This window comes from Saccopteryx bilineata, chromosome 3 (genome assembly GCF_036850765.1).
Source record: "Saccopteryx bilineata isolate mSacBil1 chromosome 3, mSacBil1_pri_phased_curated, whole genome shotgun sequence".
NCBI lineage: Eukaryota > Metazoa > Chordata > Mammalia > Chiroptera > Emballonuridae > Saccopteryx > Saccopteryx bilineata.
Window position 1 is genome coordinate 302,632,096 of NC_089492.1, and position 8,401 is coordinate 302,640,496.

An 8,401-nucleotide genomic window follows, 5' to 3' on the forward strand; every position below is an offset into this window, starting at 1 on the left:
AGAGGACTCAGATTCAAAACCCCGAGGTCGCTGGCTTGAGCGCAGGTTCATCTGGTTTGAGCAAAGCTCACCAGCTTGAACCCAAGGTCTCTGGCTTGAGTGTGGACTCACTGGGTCTGAACACAGCTCACCAGCTTAAGCCTAAGGTCGCTGGCTCGAGCAAGGGGTCACTCACTCTGCTGTAGCCCCCTGGTCAAGGCACATATGAGAAAGCAATGAATGAACAACTAAGGTGCCGCAAGGATGAAATTGATGCATTGATGCTTCGCTTTTCATCTCTCTCCCTTCCTGTCCCTATCTGTCCCTCTCACTGTCTGTCACACACACAAAAAAATTAACTTATTGGGGTTACACTGGTTAGTAATGTTTTAGTCTTACATGTACACTATATTTTTTAGCTGATTAGGAATGTTAAGAAATCACCATTGTAGAGGCAATGGGACAGAGTGCATTTCAGGTCCAGGTTCTTCTCAGTTCCTGTTCTCTGATTACTCACCCCCGCAGCTTCAGCTACTCACTGACCAGGGAATGAATGCAAGTGGGCTTTTGCCTTCAGGAGAGTCAGAGCTTAGAACCACTGGAGAATGGAGGAAGGCTATTCCTCCACGGGCAGTGCTGAACACTCCCTTCTCTCGGTTTCCTCCAGAAATTTACACCAAGATTAGACTCATTCGACTGGGTCTTGCTGCCCTATTTCTGATTACTGTGGGGGCTTTCCTGGTTGAAACCTGGCTTAGCCAGGAGGAGTCCCTACGTGGATCCAAGTAACACAACTGAGCATGTCTCCTTTTCATGGACTATTCCAGTGATATTTATTTATTTAAAAAAAAAATTTTTTTTAATTTATTCATTTTAGAGAGGAGAGAGAGAGAGAGAAAAGGGGGGAGGAGCAGGAAGCATCAACTCCCACATGCGCCTTGACCAGGCAAGCCCAAGGTTTCAAACTGGTGACCTCAGTGTTTCCAGGTCGACGCTCCATCCACTGCGCCACTGCCTGGTCAGGCTGTTCCAGTGATATTTAAACACTTTAGTTGCGGGAACTTCCTATGTTTCTGATGGCACTACCGGTATTTCAGCTAGGATATTTCTTTGCTATGTAGGACCTGTGTGTTTCATTTTAGAACATTTAGCATCTCTTTCCATCTCTCAAACACCAGTTGAAGCCCCATTATGGTGTAAACAAACACACACTCCTATACCTTTTCAACATCCCTAGAGATGGAGAACGAGGAGTAAAGTGGTGTTCTGCTGTGCCACCACTGGTTAGGCCGTATGCATATATTCTTATGACTAAATAAGACAAAAAACCCAAATTAAAATAAGCAAATATTTAATCAGATGCTCCAATGAATATATATAAAAGGCCAAGAGCACATTGGAAGCTGCTCAGCATCATTAGCAATCAGGAAAATGCAAAGTAGAAGACACAGACTAGATAAATAGAAAAGTGATCCTGTGTGTTTTATTTATTTATTTATTATGGACAACCTGTATTTATCTATTTATTTATTATGGACAACCTGTATTTATCTATTTATTTATTATGGACAACCTGTGTTTATCTATTTATTTATTATGGACAACCTGTATTTAGAGGCCAGAAGAAATAATATTTCTCCTCTTCCTCCCTTCCCTGATCTCAGGCCTGTACTTCTCTACCACAAGCCCTACACCTGCCCAGGGAGATGATGAGCACTTGATCAAGTTAGAATCACTAACCCCGAGCAGTTTCCTGTGGACCTACATTTTCATTCCACTCAGAGCCATTCAAGGATGAGACAATGGCTTCCTCTTCTCTACTACTCACCTGGGGCAGAAGACAGGATTGAGTATGACAACTGATCTGACAAATCATTACTTTATACAACATTAACCTGTCTACCACTTCCCCACTGATACGGCATGCCATCCAAGTCATAAACCAAATTTCCATACATGTATGAACATGCTTGGAGGATCTTTTTTTTGTCTTTACAGGGACAGAGAGAGAGTCAGAGAGAGGGATAGATAGGGACAGACAACAGGAATGGAGAGAGATGAGAAGCATCAATCATCAGTTTTTCGTTGCTACACCTTATTCATTGATTGCTTTCTCATATGTGCCTTGATCCTGGGCCTTCAGCAGACTGAATAACACCTTGCTCAAGCCAGCGACCTTGGGTCCAAGCTGGTGAGCTTTTTGCTCAAGCCAGATGAGCCTGTGCTCAAGCTGGTGATCTCGAGGTCTCGAATCTGGGTCCTCTGCATCCCAGTCCAACGCTCTATCCACTGCGCCACCGCCTGGTCAGGCAAGGATCATTTTTCTATTTATCTAGTCTGTGTCTTCTACTTCGCATTTTCCTGATTGCTAATGATGCTGAGCAGCTTCCAATGTGCTCTTGGCCTTTTATATATATTCACTGGAGCATCTGATTAAATATTTGCTTATTTTAATTTGGGTTTTTGTCTTATTTAGTCATAATATATGCATACGGCTTAACCAGTGGTGGCACAGTGGATTGAGCGTTGGCCCAGCATATGGATGTCCCTGGTTTGATTCCCGCTCAGGGAACACAAGAGAAGCAACCATCTGCTTCTCCACCCTTCCCCCTCTCATTTCTCTCTCTTGTGCTCTCTTTTTTCTCCTCCTGTAGCCATGGCTCCATTGGAGGGAGTTGGCCTCAGACGCTTAGGATGGCTCCATGGCCTCTGTCTCAGGCGCTTGGAAGAGCTCAGTTGTTGAGAAATGCAGCAACGCCCCAGATGGACATAACATTGCCCCCTAGTGGGCTTGCTAGGTGGATCCTGGCCAGGGCGCATACAGGAGTCTGTCTCTGCCTCCCCTCCTCTCACTGAATAAAAAAAAGAAAAAAAAAGAAATTCCAGATTGCTGGCTAGAAATGTGGGCTCCTAGACTTGGGAGCGGGCTCGTCTGGCTTGAGCGTTGAGTCCAAAGGTCAGTGGCTTGAAGCCCAAGGTCACTAGCTTGAGCAAGTTGTCCCTGGCTTGGCTTGAGCCCCCTGGTCAAGGCATGTAGGAGAAGCAGTCAATAAACAGCTAAAGTGAAGCAACTACATAGTTGATGCTTCTTACTTGCCTGTCTGCTTCTCTCTCCAAATATAAATTAAGTAAATAAAAAAATTTAAAAATCTTTTACAACCAGACTGATGTCAACATCATGTTGGCGTAAACAATGCCTTTTTCTCTCCCTTCAACTATTCTGCTCACAAAAATTGGAGGATATTTTATAGCTTCATATTCATTTTGAAATATCCCCTAATTTTTGTGAGCAGTATAACTTACAACAAATCAAACATCCATAACCAAACAAAAGCACCTCTGCACAGCACACTAAGACACCCCAAGATATCCATCCATCTGTACATCCAGAGGTGAGTGGACAGGACCTTGGAGGAGGCGGTGGGGCTAAGGGAGTTGCTGCCACATCAGATGTGGATCAAAGACTTAAGCATTTAAGACCTGATATCATAAAACTCCTAGAAGGAAATGTAGAAAAGAAGTTAGTCGATATTGGTCTTGTCAATGATTTTTTGGACATGATGCCAAAAGCACAATCAAAGCAAAACACAACAGCCTGACCAGGCGGTGGCGCAGTGAATAGAATGTTGGATTGGGATGCCGAGGACCCAGGTTCAAGACCCCGAGGTCTCCAGCTTGAGCGCGGGCTCATCTGGTTTGAGCAAAGCTCACCAGCTTGGACGCAAGGTCACCGGCTCGAGCAAGGGGTCACTCGGTCTGCTGTAGCCCCGCGGTCAAGGCACATATGAGAAAGCAATCAATGAACAACTAAGGTGTCAAAATGCACAACGAAAAACTAATGATTGATGCTTCTCATCTCTCTCTGTTCCTGTCTGTCTGTCCCTGTCTATCCCTCTCTCTGACTCTCTCTCTGTCTCTGTAAAAAAAAAAAAAAAAAAAGCAAAAGACAACAAATGGGACTATACCAAACTCAAAAGCTTCTGCATGAAAAAAACAAATAACAAAATAAAAAGATCAGATAAGGGGTTAACAGTCAAATATATTAAAAAAAAATTCAGCCCTGGCCAGTTGGCTCAGTGATAGAGCATCAGTCTGGCGTGCAGAAGTCCCGGGTTCGATTCCCGGCCAGGGCACACAGGAAAAGCACCCATCTGCTTCTCCACCCATCCCCCTCTCCTTCCTCTCAGTCTCTCTCTTCCTCTCCCGCAGCCAAGGCTCCACTGGAGCAAAAAGTTGGCCCAGGCGTTGAGGATGGCTCAGGCACTAGAATGGCTCTGGTTGCAACAGAGCAACGCCCCAGATGGGCAGAGCATCACCCCCTGATGGGCATGCCAGGTGGATTCCGGTCGGGCCCATGCAGGAGCCTGTCTGACTGCCTCCCTGTTTCCAACTTCAGAAAAATACAAAAAAACAAAACTCATACAGCTAATTAGAATTCAAACAACCAACCAAAAACAAAAACAACACAAACAACCCGATTAAAAAGTGAGAACTAAATACAGATTTTTTTTTTCTGAAGCTGGAAATGGGGAGAGACAGTCAGACAGACTCCCGCATGCGCCCCACCGGGATCCACCCGGCACGCCCACCAGGGGGCGTTGCTCTGTCTCCTGGGGCAGAGGCCAAGGAGCCATCCCCAGCGCCCGGGCCATCTTTGCTCCAATGGAGCCTCGGCTGCGGGAGGGGAAGAGAGAGACAGAGAGGAAGGAGAGGGGGAGGGGTGGAGAAGCAGATGGGCGCTTCTACTGTGTGCCCTGGCCGGGAATCGAACCCGGGACCTCCGCACGCCAGGCCGACGCTCTACCACTGAGCCAACTGGCCAGGGCCTACAGATTTTTTTTCCAAAGAAAACATCAGAATGGTCTGTCAGCACATAGATATTGAACATCACTAATCAGGCAAATGCAAATCAAAAAACCACAATGAGGCCCTGGCCGGTTGGCTCAGTGGTAGAGCGTCGGCCTGGCGTGCAGAAGTCCCGGTTCGATTCCTGGCCAGGGCACACAGGAGAAGCGCCCATTTGCTTCTCCACCCCTCCCCCTCTCCTTCCTCTCTGTCTCTCTCTTCCCCTCCCGCAGCCGAGGCTCCATTGGAGCAAAGATGGCCCGGGCGCTGGGGATGGCTCCTTGGCCTCTGCCCCATGCGCTAGAGTGGCTCTGGTCGCGACAGAGCGACGCCCCGGAGGGGCAGAGCATCGCCCCCTGATGGGCAGAGCATCGCCTCCTGGTGGGCGTGCGGGGTGGATCCCGGTGGGGCGCATGCGGGCGTCTGTCTGACTGTCTCTCCCCGTTTCCAGCTTCAGAAAAAAAAAACAAACACACAATGAGATGCCACCTCACACCTGTTGGAATGGCTATTACCAGAACAAGAGGTAGCAGGTCCTGGAAAGCCTGTGGATAGCAGGAAACCTTCGTACACTGTTAGTGAGAATGTAAATTGGCAGAACCACTTTGGAAAACCTTATATGAGGGTCCCTCAAAAATTAAAAATAGAATTACCTTACCATGCAGCAACCCCACTGCCGGGGAAAAGGAAATGAAAACGGGATTTCGATGAAATATATGCACTGTGTTTGTCACAGCATTATTCACAATAGCTAAGATGCCCATCAACGGACGGCTGGTACAGGAAGAACTCTGTTAACTAACAAAGCCCTACAGCCCTGACCGCGCAGCTGGTTACAACTTCCTCCCCATCCACCAAGCTTGTGGGTTCAAATCCCGGGTCAGGGCACACACAAAAATCGACCAATGTATAAGTGGAACAACAAACCAAATCAATATACTGTATAAGGATTTTAAAATAACAAAGCTTTGCATTCCACATTCAACCTTGTGAAATATTTCACTTCTATAAATATCCTTCCGCAGCTGCACGCAGGCAGACAGTACACGGAGGTACAGCCCTTTCTTCTGCCAGAATGAATCTCTTCTGGTGACGAAACACCTAGTCGGTATTATCTTGCAGTCAATACACCCAAAGCACCCAAAATCCAAGAATGCCCGACCTCTCGGGCAGAAAGGGGTGATGGCAGGGACACTTGTTCGGCTGGTGACGGCGCTGGCACTCACCCACCGGTGCAGGATGCTGTGCTTCCTCACGAGGACGCCCGCGAGCAGCGCCAGACAGGAGGGGCGCAAGTTCCCCGACGCGGGGCTCTCACTTTCAGGCCTTTTCCAGAACAGCCGCTGGGGCAGCGCGTGCGCAGAGAGAGCGCACAGATTCTAGAAGGCGCGCACAACACGCACAAGACTTACCGGCCTATTGCGCATGCTCCGGGACTGCCTGGCCTTCTGGCCCCCAGGAGAGAGCTAGGGATAGGCGTCTGTGAGGTGCATGCGTGGGAGGTGGCGTGCGTAAGGAGCAATGTATGAGGCGCGTGCGTGAGAGCGTTGTGCGTGAGGAGCATGCGTGGCCACACTGTGCTTTGCGGAGTTGCATGAATGAGGTGCGTGCATGGGAGCATTGAGTGTTGGGATTGGTGTTGGTGGGAGGCAGCATGCGTTGGGGTTGGTGGTGGTGGTGGGGATTCTTGGGGTGATTGTTTAATAAAATTACGTAGGTTTCAGGTGAACCGTAAAAATATCATCTGTGCACTGCGTCTTGTGTTTTCCATCCTGAGTCAAGTTGCCTTCTTATTTTTTTTTTAATCTTTCGTGTGCATAGGAAATGTCTAAGAAACTTCTGAAAAAATCATATTTTTAGATTTAATAAATAAGAGAAGTTTATTCAACTTTGCAACTAATCAAGGCAATATGACTTGTATAATTAATGAAATACTTTTGCCTATTAGACAGGCGTGTTGTGGGCAAAAAAGATTTCATATATTGCTGTTTGAAGCACAAATTGATACTACCTTTCTGAAAGACATTTTAGCGATATTTATCAAAAAAAATTTAAGATGCTTTTAATTGTTCATCTAATTACTATTTAAATTTAGTCTAAATGTGCACTCTAAATAGACATACATGTTGTTATGAGTCCGGGGCACAGAGAGAGAGAGAGAGATCAGCAGATGAAATCATCAAGGACTAGCAAAGGACCACCGCTCACTCAGGCAAATGGCCTCGAGTTCACACTGTGTCCTATTTTTATTCACAAGACTTCAAAAAGCTTGTTTACTGAGAAATTGGCATAACATCAAGCGTAACTTTTACTTAAAGATACATGGAGTACACCTGCATGATAGTTTAATAACAACATAATATCAAAAGGCATTAATTGCTATTGCTTCTATGGCTGCCACAACATTCCTTTCTTTATCTCAAGGGATAACCTTGGAAGGTACAGAAATCTTATGAGAATGTTTTACTGAGAAAAAGCCCGCAACTGCCTTCAGTCACACAGACCTGTTTCAGTGACCCACCTTCAAGTCACAAAACAATTTTCAAGCAAAACATTCTTTTCTTGTTGTCTGTGTTCCCATCCAAGGCCATGCAATGGATTATTCCACTACACATACAAGTATGTCTGTTTTGCACCCTTATACAATAGTACAAATTTGGAATTAAATGTCCCATAATACATTGTAGTAAGGTACCAAAAAGCTGCAAAATTAATATTGATATTTTAGGAGGAAAGGTCAGGCTTTCCTGTCCCATCCTTCTTCTGGGGAGGGGAGGGAGAAGAATGTAGAAGTTTCTGGCTTGCAAGGACAATGGGTCATTTAGTTTCAAAACTAAAATAAAGGTTGACTGAGAAACTTCTTCTCTTTCAATAGGAGGCAGAATTTACATACCACCTTGCATTGATTGTAGTTCCTCCCCCTTCCTGGAATCCTGAGAGTAACATACCTCTAGGCAAAGGAGAGAAGATGAACCCTGAAAGATTGTAAATATCTTTGATTGTGTTACCTTGAAAGTCTTAATGTTTTTGTGTATCCCCTAAACAAACGTTGTAAGCTTGTGCCATGATGTCATGCTCTCCCCAGCCTGTATGATCAAGGGAATATAACCAGCCCCTGAGATGTATTTGGCACACACAATTTGGGTCTGCAAATGCCCTGTGTCAGCCATTTGCAGCCAGCATATTTAATAAATCTCCTCCTTTAATAAAACCCTTCAAAACTCATCTGGACTGGTGTCTCTACGTAAACCCGCAGAAGTGAGGTACAGTACTTTTCAGCATCTGGGGTACAGTACTTTGCAAAAATATTAAATAAATTATGACATCCATGCAATTAACTATCATGTACTTCATGGGTTTTTTTGTTTGTTTGTTTTTTCTGAAGCTGGAAACGGGGAGAGACAGTCAGACAGACTCCCACATGCACCCGACCGGGATCCACCCGGCACGCCCACCAGGGGTGCCGCTCTGCCCACCAGGGGGGGATGATCTGCCCCTCCGGGGCGTCGCTCTGCCGTGAGCAGAGCCACTCTAGCGTCTGGGGCAGAGGCCATGAAGCCATCCCCAGCGCCCGGGC